We start from the raw sequence: 14,238 nt of genomic DNA on the forward strand, positions 1-14,238 counted from the left end.
GATTGCCAAGAGCCACCACAAGCTAGGAAGAGGCAAGGAAAGATTCTCCCTTAGCCTAGAGCCTTTGGAGGAAGTGGGCCCTGCTGACACCTTGATTTCACATTTCTAGCATCCAGAACTGTGAGAGAATATGCTTAAGTTGTTTTAAGCCACCAACTTTGTGATATTTTGTCATAGCAGCTTTAGGAAACGAATGCACGTGCATTTATAACTCTCCAGCTTCAACTCTATTGCCCTCCCCTTGCTCTCTACCCCTCTGGTCACACTGCTCTCCCTCTGTCCTTGGTGTTGGAACACCAAGTTTGTTCCCATTTTAGGGCTTTTGTACTAGCTTTTCCGTCTATTTGGCATACTCATTCCCAATCTTTGCATGGATCCTTCTTGTCATTGAGATCTAGCTTAAAGTCACTCTTTCAGACAGATCTTTCTCAACCACCCATTCTGAAGTAGCCCCTCAGAACTCTCTATCACATCACTCTAATTGTCTGCTTTGCACTTAACACAGTGTGTTGTTTCTTATTCATTTATGTATTTATGGAGTCTGTTGTTATCCCCTCAATACACACGTGCACACACTCCCCACATACTTATACATTCACTAGAACTGCACTGTCCAAAACAGTAGCTACTAGCCACATGTGGCTATTTAAATATCAATTTAAATTAATTAAAATTAAATAAAACTTAAAAATACAGTTTCCAGGCTGCAATAGCCACAATTCCAAGTGCTCAGTAGCCACATGTGACTAGTGGATGCCATAATGGACAACGTAGATATAGAACATTTTCATCATTGCAGAGGTTCCGTTATACAGTGCTGCTCTAAAATATAAGCTTCAGGAAAAAAGGAATCTTGTATCCTAAGTACTTTGAATTTGTCTGGTACACAACAGATGCCAAGTATGTCTTAAATGAAGAATGAATGGGGTTTCAAGAAAAACATTGCGCATTAATGTGAATGAACTTTGTCAAAGTAAATGCCCGTTATTTCTGTTGGAAAGCAATATGGTTTTTGAGGGAAGATGGCTTTGGTTCATCTGGGCAGAGTTTCTATAACCACATTTGTCATTGATTATTCTTTTTGTTTGTTTACTCAGTAAACACTCAAAAATAGACCTGATTGCAAAGAGGATTTCAACAAATTCTCTCATCCTGAGTGATGGCTTTTTTGGCTTATAAATAAAAACTTTTATTAGGGATCCATTGAGAAGTGGAAGGAGGGCAGGTAGGGGTGTGGGTTGACTATTATCTTCTGTGCAGCATAGCAGTTGCTCGAGATGTCTAAAGAGACAGCGTTATCAATCTCACATCTTTAGTAATCATGTCTCTGTGCTTTGATTAATGTGGGTGTAAAATGTGTCTGATGTAGCAGCATGTGTCTGAAGCATTCTGAGACAAGAAGAGTCAAAAAGTATTTTAATTTTAAAAATGAACTCTAGGTGAAAAAAGAATAGGATTACTTCATATAAAAGGTAAAATAACTATATTACTGCATGAGAAGAAAAATCATAGAAATACATCTTTGTCAGACCTGGCAAAATAGAGCCAGTATGTTTTTAAATCATTAAATCTTGGTTATTAAGTGTCTTGTTATGTTTTCAAATCATCACAATGAGGGTAAGATTTTTATTTTTCTCTTTCATCCCATTCCTCTATTTTAATACTCAGACATATGTCAAAGCTGTTAAAAGGAAACTCATTGATTATCTAATGGAAAATTATTATTCATTAGTAATGAAGAATTATTACTTCAAGAGAACCTTTGATTAAAAAGGTATAGACTGACAAATAATCTGAAGACCGGTTCTGAATGGGTGAACTTGAATAATATTTAGTAAAACTTATCCATTTCCTATTATAAAATTGACCACAGAGTGGGATTAGGGCACTGTAGAACTACAGTAATCACAACATGGTCTGAAACATTATTAGATGCTCCATGCACTATTACATAATTAAAATATAATATTTATATATAATAACATTTATGGCTTTAGAATCATTGCTGATATTTTTACATGGAATTGATTTTACTTTTTTTTTTTTTTTTTTTTTTTGAGACAGAGTCTCACTGTGTTGCCCGGGCTAGAGTGCCATGGCGTTAGCCTAGCTCACAGCAACCTCAAACTCCTGGGCTCAAGCAATCCTTCTGCCTCAGCCTCCCGAGTAGCTGGGATTACAGGCATGTGCCACCATACCCGGCTAATTTTTTCTATATATTTTTAGTTATTCAGCTAATTTCTCTCTATTTTTAGTAGAGACGGGGGTGGGGGGGTGTCTTGCTCTTGCTCAGGCTGGTCTTGAACTCCTGACCTCGAGCAATCCTCCTGCCTCGGCCTCCCAGAGTGCTAGGATTACAGGTGTGAGCCACCGCGCCCAGCCTACATGGAATTGAAATAGAGGAAAATATAGGAAACTAGATAGAATAAGATTTCTTTGCTGTGAAATAGAATAAAGAAGGGTGTGTATGTGTATGTGTGTCTTTGTGTGTATGCGTGAGAGAATGAAAGGGAGAGAGAGGAATAAAAAATTAGAAATTATGGGAGTATGCCTGACTTCAGAAATAAAAAAAAATAGAACCTTAATAGAGTTTAGAAAGTTTGGTTGAGACTCTAGGTGATTTTCTCTAACTCTTCAAGAAGGATATCTCAGCATTTCTGTGCTGTGTTCAGTGACCAGAGGCCCATGAATGATAAAGATGCTCTGATGGAAGTGAGTTACATCATTGCCACTGGGGTTCTGGTGAGAGGCAAGAAAGGAGCATGAAGGTTGTAGCTCGATAATTCTTGGAATCTTGATGAACAATGCCTTGGTTAAAGTGACTCAATTTCAGATTCATCAATGTAGGAAAGAGGGAAGTCCTTTGGCCATGGACAAAAACAATGGGGCAACAGGAGTGTCTTGTTTGGGGTTTCCTCTGCACAGTCCACCTTTTCCAGAAAGTGTATCTCCTCTGCTGGAGTCAATATCTGTTCAGGGAACAGTCCACCTTTTCCAGAAAGTGTGTCTCCTCTGCTAGAGTCAATATCTGTTCAGGGAAGTCACTACATTTTCCCTTGTTTTGTGTGTTTTTCTGCCATGAATGTAAGAAGAGAAGACAGTGAGGACAGCAGAGCCAGGCAGGAAGGGATAGGAAAAAGAAGGGAGGGAAAAATATGGCAATAAGGAACATTTATGAGGATTCTAGAGAGGCCTGGAAATAAAGATCCCCAGAATTCTGCTTATAAAAGGTAATCTGGTTTACATGTATTTAAATGATTGATAGATATATAATAACTTGTAAAAATATGCTCCCCATAAAAAGTCAAATGTCAGCCCCTCCTGTGTGCAATTGAAAGAACTCCATTCCTTTCTCCTTTGAACATTTAAAGAGGGCATGGATAAACAAAGCCTGGTTTTTGGCAAGAGAGGGGAGCTGGGATGGAGATATATGGGGGTGGGAAATAGAAGAGGAAAGAGAGAAGACAGATGATTCTGCCAGGGGTGCTTCCCAGGAGTCTTCTTAAATGTTTGGGTCAGTTGAAGAACTGAGTTTATGTCTTGATTTGGCCCCATGGCTCCTCTTCTAGACTTGAAAATAGTTTGAGCTCTGAGCAGAAATCACAGCTTTGTGGAGTTCACTTTACCTCCATTTTTCTTCCTCCTGTTTACTGCTCCTTCTTTCTTCCCAACTCTTTTTAATGGGTGTACAGAGAAGGAAGTTGCTGTGGCAGCTCTTGATTCTTTCTGTCTTTGAAATCCAGCTTCTTATCCCAGGAAAAGCTTCAAGGACCCTACAGACTCCTGGTCCTATTTTCTCTCTGCCAAGCACTCACTGTGCCTGGAAGTTGAAAGAAGGAAAAGGATTAATGGCATTATTTTGTTGACTCTGTTTTAATTCAACCCTGAACCAAAAGGTAGATAGGAAAACAGTAAAGAAATAAAGGTTGGGCAAATAAATAACTGTTCTGTTTTTGAGAAAATCTTTTGATGACAATTCTCAAATTAGATAAGTAGGATTAGCACTTCATTTCATAAGCCATCTGTCACTGTAAGTTCAGTAAATCAAATAGCAGATATAAAAGTCTCTAAGTGATATGTTATTCTACAAATGATAAGAATAATAGCTGTCATTTGGGTATTGCAGAAATTAGAAATTGGGCTCAGAAGAATCAATATACTGATGGTCTGGTTGCTACATCCTAAAATCTAGTCACCAGACCAATATCCCTTAAATTTCTTTTATCATATCAGTTCCCTATTCTAGATATTTCAACCTCTCTCTATTTCAAATATTTTCTGTCTTCCTACACACTTTATTCTAAACTTACATTCCTGCAAACTTTTAATTGAACTTTCAAAGTCCACCTCTAGTTTCCCACCATCCTTCTATAAGCTCTGTTCCCGTAAAAGCATATGCCTATAAATACACTATGATCAGCTTGTTATGCTCCTTGCCTTCTTTGGGTCTGGTTCCTTTCCTCCGAAATGTGCTGCTTTCTATCCACCTTCACCTGCTCCACAATAGCTCAACATCTTGGCTCAGATGCTATAACTTCAATGCAGCCATCTCTGAATGTAGCCTAATTGATATTTCTCTCCTCCATCCTTCTGCAGCTCTGAAAAGACTACACAGTCTAGCTTTTAATTGTATATACTTGCTCACTCTCAACTAACATAACATGTCAAAGAGGCTTACAGTCTAAATAGCATAACAGTGTCTGGCATATCGTAGTCACCTAATAAATATTCACTCATTCACTCATTCATTTAATTTGGTCTTTATTATTATTGCATATTGATTGTTTTCTTCCCAACAAGGGTGGCAGCTAATTGAAGAAAGTGACTATTTTGTTTCCACTCTGTATATCCCCATCCAGGCCTGGCACCCTGGACAGTACTCAGTAGATAATCAATAACTACTTACTGACTGAATGATTGATTGACTAATGCACTTTGCATTTGGATTCCAAGTATAAAAGCCGTTGAGGATGCCCTGGTTTTCCTAAAAATCATTTGAAATGGACCTCTACCACATGGTGAAAAGTTCACTGATCTTTTGCACATGGGAAAGTTGAAATACAAAGAGAGGATTAAAATACTCTCAAAGTCAAGCAGAGGATTAGTGATAGCTACAAGCTAGAATTAGAGACCATGTATTCTGACTGCCAGTCCATTGAATTTAGAGTCATCGAACCATGCTTTTTTTCTGACATAGGTAGCTTTTTTCACCTGTTAATCTTTGATGTTTAAGCTATAGCACATTGCTATATGAGTCTGCTTCTCTTCCTTTTTTGTTTTGTTTTATTTATTTTTTAGTAACTCTTACAGTAAAAATGGATGTAATTATCTATCATGGTGGTTGCTTTTTGTTTCTTAGTTGGCCTTCTAAGATTAGGAACTGTGCCCTATATGCCCTTACATTTTTGCTGTCTAGCATAGTACCTGGCACATAATAGACGCTTAATAAGTATTTGTTGAGTGAATGAATATTATCAGATAAAATCATTTTTTTAGAGTACTGAACAATTAACATGCCTAAATCCTCTTTATAGCATTGAAGATAGTTAAAGATTTAAACTGTCTTATTTAATTCATAACAACCTATTCTTAATACTGAATCATAATTCCTTTGCCTAGTTATTGTCCTTTAGGGATTAAATAAGAAATTGAACTCACAATAGCATCATCCTTGATGTGATTCCTAAACTATAGGCTAAACTAGGCTTTAATTTCCACAGGTAAGAGTATAACACTTACATATTTAAGGAAAGAAAATAACTTCTCCCAACTGTAATAAGAGGTAATTTAAGGAGACAGAATTATTGGCCCCAAGTTAGCAAAAAGATGTTTTAAGCCTGACTCATCTGTGCCTTATGGATTTCATAACTGATGATTAGCTTCTCTTAATCAGTTGAACATCCATTTAAGGGACAAATTGATTAGATACTTGCATAATTAATCAAACAGTAAGTACCATGAGTTTCTGTTGAAAAAATTGTTCTGATTAACAGCAAATATGCACAGTTTAATGTTAAGACATTAAATGGTGTTATCTCAAATCATTATTTATCTGCTATTTTTTAAAATGTTAAGGAGTTGTTTGCAGCTAGTTCAGTGATCAATGTTTGAAATTTCAAAAATATAATTTTTATTTTTATGGCTGGCATTAAATTTAGTATAACTGTTCCTCAGAGAATGAGAATATAATATAATATATAAATATTAATAATAACCAATATTACTATGTGAACAATTTGTGTTAACTCTTTACTTAATGAAATAGTGAACAACATGGTTCTGAGACACAGAACAAGGAAAACAATTAAATATTAAACTCTTACAAATCATTTAAAAAATAATTGACAAAAAAGGAGGATCGACAAGAATGTTAAAATGAAGAGAATGGTTATTAAAGACATCAAGAGCCATACAGGGCAAGAGTCATGAGCCAATAGAGATTAAAGAATTGAACAATGTGTAAACATAAAAGAGTAGAAGCGAACAAGATATTGGAAAAATGAAAGATGCAAAAGGCTCTTTCTGCTGAAGCCAGGTCCAAGGAGATATTCAAATGGGGAAGAACAACTGGGACATGGATCTTACAATCCACAGGGGGTCAGTAAAGTTGTTTAAAGATGTGCTATGCCAGTAACCCATAGAACATTGCATTAAATTACACAAACACATAATTAAAACCAAGCATTCAGAATGTTAGGCAGCACCATTCTGAGCCAGATGGTAGTTGATTCCAACTACACCTTGGGCACCGAGGAGCTAATTAGTCTTTGCAAGAGGGTGTGCAGGTGTCAGTCAATTCTGTAGTTAGTGCTGAGCAGGACAGGTTAATGGATATACTGGAATATTTCAAATTGATGAGGCCTGAGGCAAGTTTCACACTGTTTGCAGAAGTTCAGGAGCTCAGAGAACATGAAGGGAATTTGATTTAGACCTGTTTCTGAAAATCTACAAGTATGTGCTATGTGTTTGCCTTTTTAATTCTTCATCTCAAATCACCAGTCCCAGTAAGGATTAGTCTAAAAGAGGACTGTTTTGTAGGTTCCAGTCAATGACTTACTGAACTATTAATCTAAAATGATTGTATTATTTTAATATTATTATATTTTACCTCTTCACTGAGGGATGTTTGGGCATGACAATGTAAATATTATCTGAATGGTAGCAGAGACCTAAGAAACAGTCTAATTCCTAAGAAACAGTCAAATAACTTGAGTTCCACTAGACCAAACTTCTCAAACTTACAGTTCATAAGTTTTGCCTAGCTAACAAGTTGAAAATACAGATTCCCAGGATCATCAGTGGTTCTGATTCAGTTAAGTTGGGGGTGGGAACTGAGAATATATACTTTTAACAAATACTGATAGGAGATCTATGGACCATCCTTGAAAATCACACACAAGCCAAGAGTTCCTTGAGGGCAATGACAATTATTTGTTTTTTATAATTGCTTCAGGATCTAATGTGATGATACTTGGCAATAGTTAATAATGATTTGTTGAGTGAATAAATAAATAAATAAATAAATACATGAGTGAGTAAACTTTACGTCTCATGCATATTTCTCACTCTGACTTATCCTCACCTAGTATCAAAGGATTTTAAGGTTCTGTTATGTCTGCCTAGAAATACTAGTCTTAAATTCTTTATCCTAAATAACAGAATCATGTCTTCTAATTGGGGTTCCTGTGCATTTCATCATTCAACATTTTAAAAATATCCATTGAGCTCACATGATATCCTAGAGACTGTTCTTAATACTTGGACTATATCAATGAAATAGACAAAAATCTCTCCTGCATGGAGCTTACATTCTAGAAGTCTGAGGTTTTAAATTATTTTCTGGGAATATAATTATATGTTATAAGTTCTTCATGCCAAAGAGTTTCTTAAAGAGTCTTGAATTAAGTAAAAAATTCATTTTGGCAACTTTCAAAGCTCACTGAGGAGAAGAGAGATTGGCTTAAAGCACCAGGGAGTTCTATTTTTGCACATAAATATTTATATGTGTAAAGGGGTGTGTGGTTAATTATAAGCGACAGGAGGAGAATGACAGATGCTTAGATCCTCTGTCCCCATGGAGAGACAGACCTTGCTTGTTGGAGTGTAGTGGCACATCATGTGGTCTGTGTACTGAATCACTGATTTGAATATTGCAGCAGCTGGAGTGCAAAGTATATCAGCAAATACTACAGGAGGAGGAGTGCATGTGTCCTGAATACAGAGTAAGAATAAAATAGGTTTGCATAGTCACATTGAGCAAGGCTGTTGATGGTCCTTTTCTTTTTATATTTCAGTTTCACAGGAAAACTAGAGAAGGGCAACTGGATGGCCCAGGGAACACAGGCTGGACACAGGAAGGTAAATGAGTAGAGGACCTGCTGCTTCCTAAATCCTAAATTTCTATTCTCTGCAGAGAGGGGATGGGGGGAGGGGAGAGAGATAGAGAAAGAGAGAGAGAGAGAGAGACTCTCCTTTTTCCAGGGAAAACCTACTTAGAGAATTCATTTCCATAATGAAAGCACTAAACCAAACAGGTATAGTCCCTACTTCAGTGCTTATGAGGAAAATGACGAGAAACTACAGTTTTCTTTAGGAACTTTCATTTTATTGCCTTTGCTTTTGCTGTGATAGGAAGTTCAAAATCCTTTTCTCAATTTCCCTTTAACAAATTATATCCATAAGGATTTTTCTAGTTTGCACAGACCGCCCCTTACATTATTTACTATTATTTTCCCTATTTTATAGATTAGGAATGAGGCACAGAGTTTAAATGATGTCGCACAAAGACCACTTATTTAGGTCATAACAGAACAACGACTAAATCCAGGTTCTCTGATTAGAAAATCATGCTGCCCTTCTTACTTTTACTACCTTTTTTTTTTTATTATTATTGTTATTGTCTCTCCTCTCCCTTTATAGCTCTCAAAGTCAGAAATGACAGAAAAGCTGGAGGAGGGAGGCTGGCAGTGGGAGGTGAAAAAAATGGTTTACGCTGATGGATAGAACTTTTCTACTTACAGATATGGTGTAGGAAAAAATAGAATAGGAAAAAATAAAAAGCAGCTTTAACAGAAGTATGAATTCAAACAGTAAATGAACAGATACATTTCATAGTTGAAACAATGAAATTGATAAAAACTTTAGCTCCATTTCTCAATATTCTAGATCTCTACTACCTGTACTGAAGATTTCACATCATTTGCTGAACTTCCTGGAAAGATTACCTGACTAAAAATTATCCCCCAAAGTTCCATGATATCACAAGAAGAGCCAGAAGAGCCACCTCAATCTCAGCCTGAAAATGTCCATGATGTTCATCAGAAGTTATGGCCCATGGTCATTTAACCTGCTCATTCCTTGTAAGTCTGAGTCATAACTTGCTATCCATGTTGACGCCAGTGAGTTTTGTAATGTTCATGTGGAAACAGCAGGGAACAGAGAACTGGATTCCATTCTGCTTCATGCCTCATCAGCCAGATGGTTGGCTGTATCAAAGCCAGTAATGCTGATGTCAGAGGCGAGAGAACACAGCTGGATTTTCAGGTTCAAGGGGAAAGAGGGAATCTATAATGCTTAAAGTTCAGGAGAAAATTGCCTTTGGACTAGTGGATAGAGCCAACTAGAACCGATGGAGAGTTTTTAATGTTAAGTCCTACAGCAACATTTCTGTGTAATTGCTTTTTTGGGCCATGATAGGATTTGAATCCTCTTTATCTCACACCTGCTAACGGGGCACTGGTGCCAGTCAGCTAGCTATTGTGTACCAGATCTGAGAATATTCTAGCACAGATATATTAGACTCCCTAATACTCCTGACTACTACTGTGTTATCTGTAAATTCCTGGGGACTGGCTTGAAACCAAAACATGCAAGGATGGAAAATAGCTTAGAAGACCAGTTCCTAAGCAGTTGTTGATAAAGATTTTATTTTTATGAGTATATCAGTATAATTTTGCACTTCGACTGGGGTGTGGAAAAGGTAATACATGTTACTTTTTTCTGGCTTGGTCATGCTAGGGCTAGCAAGAAATCTAATTGCAGCCATATGGGACAAGGGAGCGGGGACCTGGCTATTTCCCTACCAGGGCTTCCACGATGTAAGGATATAATGGAAAAAAGGCCCTCAGATCTTTATTTTATCATGGTTGTTGTTAAGATGTTCATTGTCCAAGCCTACTTGGTCCATTTGAATGTGAGCACTTTCCTATACAAATTTGGCCATGGCTCCAAAGGCCACGGCACCTGGTATCCGTGTGTTGCCACATTGGAGGTCTTACCACTTCTGAGCCACTGCATGGAAGTGGGGTCCAAGTCTTCTACCCAGACGGGAAACAAGCAATATTCCTTGCCCCTTCCAAAAACTTCACAGCCTACAGGAATCCTTCTCTTTCTCTGTTTCTCTCTCTCTGTGTCTCTCCAGAGTTCAGGCTATTAATCCCTTGTTTTCCAAGTACCAGCTTCTTCCCAAACAAAGATCTAGAGTGAGGTTGGGGTAGTGGGAGAGGTGTTGCCTTCAGAGTCTCTTCTGAAAAACAAAGAATCTACTATAATAATTCCTGCAAAGCAAGGGAAACTAATCACATGGGCATGATTATTCTTCTTGGAAGGGAGGTAAGATGAAATTTCCCTTTTATTCTTTGTATTCTCCTACTGCAGCAAGAATAAGGTAAAATTAATATCTCAGTGAATCATCCTGCCACAGAGAAGTAGGTGACTTGTAGGTTATTGAGGTTCAGTGAAGACTTGTGAACTATGCACATACTATCTATGATTGAATCAAGTTTGGGAATGTAGGACCAGAGGATTATTGAGCAATGATTTGCAGATGAATGCTTGATCCAGGAAGATCAGGCAATACTTCACTGAGGCAATAAACATGGCATTTGGTGTCAGAAGAGTAGCAAATCCAGGGAGGGAGGGCTATTTAGACCTAAATGTGCAGGACCAATAAACAGTATTTCTGTTGCCAGGAGTTCTTGCATATAAGTGTGTATAAAATGCTTAAGCAGTAATCCCTCTGTGATGCTGCAAAAAAAGTTTCTCCCACAGCTGCTGCAGTAAAAGGGGTGCCATGGATTTTAACCTCCAGGAATTAACCTATGTAAATGACTACTGGGTGGCAGGGAAGATTTTTTCAAAAAGCTCTCAGCCCAGAAGTAGCTCTTTTCTTGCCAGCATTCTGGGTGATTTATACAACTGTTCCCACTGAAGAGTGCAAAGAAAAAAAATTTTGCAGCAGAATGTGATTGTAGAAGTGGAGGCAAGAGATGTTCCCTGAAGTTGTAATAGTTGCACAGAAGCAGAGTGAAAAGATCAATTGGACCAAGACAAAGACATTTATTTTAGCTATAACACTGAACTGATGAGATAGAGTTAACAGTGAACACTTTGGCTACATGATTTTTATTACTGTCTATTATTTTTAAATAGTAACTACAACATACTTATTGTACTTATGATATGTTACAATAAAATAAAGAAAAAATAACATACATTACAATTTTGCTAAGTACCTATGGTAGATTGCAAAAATATCTACAAATTTGTCTTCTCACCGTATCTATACCACTGATGGTGCCTTCCTACTCTGACTCTGAGCTAGGCATATGAATTTTATTGGAAACTAGGAAAATAGCAAATGTGACAGAGGCATACTGGAAAAGTACTTGAGTAGTGGAGTTACACTGTTGCTTGTTTTAAAAGCCCAAACAGTCATGTGAACAAGCCTAGGTACCCTGTGAAAGGATGGAACACATGGTTCACCTCCCCACCTCCCAAATCATCAGAGCCAACAATAAGCTAAACTCCAGAAGCAGGATTAACTAGATGATCAGCAACTGACTGTAGGTACTGGAGTAAGCTGCATTAAGACCAGCAGAAGAATTTCCCAGAGAAGTCCAACCCAAATTGTGACCTACCCAGTGGTGAGCTAACTAAATGGTTCTTGTTTTAAGCCACTAAGTTTCGGAATATTTTGTTATGTAGGTTTGTTATGCAGCAATAGATGATGTATATATTTCTTTGCACATATGGCTTATTTAATGTTCACAACAGCCCTATAAAATAGATATTATTACAACTCTCATTTTACAGATGAAGAAGCAGAGGCAAAGAAGGAATGAAAACCTGGACCAGTCTTACACAGCTTGTAAATAGTAGGACAGAGATTGAGACAGGCTTATTCCAGCATTCACATGATGAAACATTAACTTAGGTTTAAACCAACAAAACAAACAAACAAAAAAAACCCTGTCTTCAAAAAATGGTTGAGCTATTTTCTTTTTTACAAAATCACTTTAATTATGTAGGTATGATTGACATACAAAAAGCTGTACATATTTAAGGTACACAACTTAATGAGTTTGAAGAGAAGTGTACATCTTTGAAACCATCACCATAGTCTATGCCATAAACATGTCCATCACCTCCAAATGTTTTCTCCTGCCCTCTTTATTTACTGTTATTATTATTATTACTTTGTGGTAAGAACATTTAACATAAGATCTACCCTCTTAGCAAATTTTCAATTAGTCAATACAGTACTGTTAACTATAGGTACCATGCTGTATAGTAGATCTCTAGGACTTATTCATCTTGCATAATCGAAATTTTGTATCCTTTTACTAATACCTTCCCATTTCCCTCTTACCCCAGGCCCTGGTAACCATCATTCTACTCTCTGCTTCTATGAGTTTGACTATTTTAGATTCCTCATATAAGTGGTATCATGTATAATAGTATTTGTCCTTCTGTGTCTGGCTTATTTCACTTAACATAATGTCCTCCAGCTTAGTCCATGTTGTTGCAAGTGGCAGAATTTTCTTCTTTTGTTAAGGTTGGATAATATTCTATTATATGTATATACTATGCCACTATCAATTAATTCTTTCACTTGTCTCAAAAATGTCTTGCATTAAAGAAGACCCCTCAGGGAACTTCTGGCCATGATGGAGTAACAAGGACCATATGTACTCACCTTCCTTAAATAACTATAAAACTGGACAAAATAGTTGAAATAGTAGGTTTCAGGAATTGGACAAAAGATGCCACAGGGTAGTGATCCCTAAGATGAGGAAAACGAATGAGGTGAAACTTAAAATTGTAATAGCTTATTATCTAGAGAGAGTTTCCAGGCTGCATCACAGGTAAGGGAAATCCAAACAGAAACTACAGTTGTGCTGAATTGAGAAGACAGAATTTAGAGTTTAGGCAGACCAAGGGGGCTAGAATTTGCAGGACAAAATATAGGAGAGGTGAGAGTTTCATAGAGGGAGATCTTCAATTATCTGCAAAGAGAACCCTTGAGTCTTTGGATGAGAAAGTATCTACTTCTGTATGTGAGAAAATTACCTCAGATCATGAAAAGAACCCTGGAAAGGAGTAGGTAGATTGCATAGGCTTGGGAATAGTTGGTGTTCTCACTAGCCAGAATAGTAAGACCTCCTAATATAAAAGGCTAATCCTCAGAGATATATGGCCTTAATAGTGGGGCAAAACTAACCCTAGATTAAAGATTCCTTATAATCCACACTAACAAATCTTAAGAGCAAAACCTGAAGTGGTAAAAATGATTCTGAGTAATTTTCCAAGCATCCCAGAAAAAAGCTTAGCAATATTTAAAGGAATGTGACAAATCTAGAAACCAACAACTTAAAATTCAAAATGCCCCACATCCAGGAAAAATTACCAGCCACCAGAAAAAGCAGAAAAATATGATCCATAACAAGAAGAAAAATCAATAGAAGCACACCCAAATACAACAAAGGTGATGGAATTATCTGACAAAGACATTAAAACACCTATCTCCATATGTTTGAGAGGGTAGAGGAAAGCATTAAAATGACAAGAGAAAGGGAAGATAAAGAAAAGATTCCAAACAAACTTCCAGAAATGAAAAATACAATGTCAGAAATGAAAACTGGATTGAATGGGATTAATGGGTAATTAAAACTTTGCAAAATAAAAGATCACTGAGTATGAAGACATCACAGTATAAACTCTCTGAAATGAAACATATAGAGAAAAAATGTCAGTGACAAAAAAATCAGTGATTCATGGAACATTATCAGGTGGTTTGCTGTACATAAAATTGCAGCCCCAGAAGGAGAAAACAAGAAAGAGGGGACAGATACACATTAACTTAATAGTAGTTAAAAATTTCCAAATATGATGAACCCTATGAGTTCAAAGATCCAAGAAGTTAAATGTATCCCAAGTAAAAGAAACAGAAGAAAACTA

The sequence above is a fragment of the Lemur catta genome, chromosome 1 (assembly GCF_020740605.2).
Source record: "Lemur catta isolate mLemCat1 chromosome 1, mLemCat1.pri, whole genome shotgun sequence".
Taxonomy (NCBI): Eukaryota; Metazoa; Chordata; class Mammalia; order Primates; family Lemuridae; genus Lemur; species Lemur catta.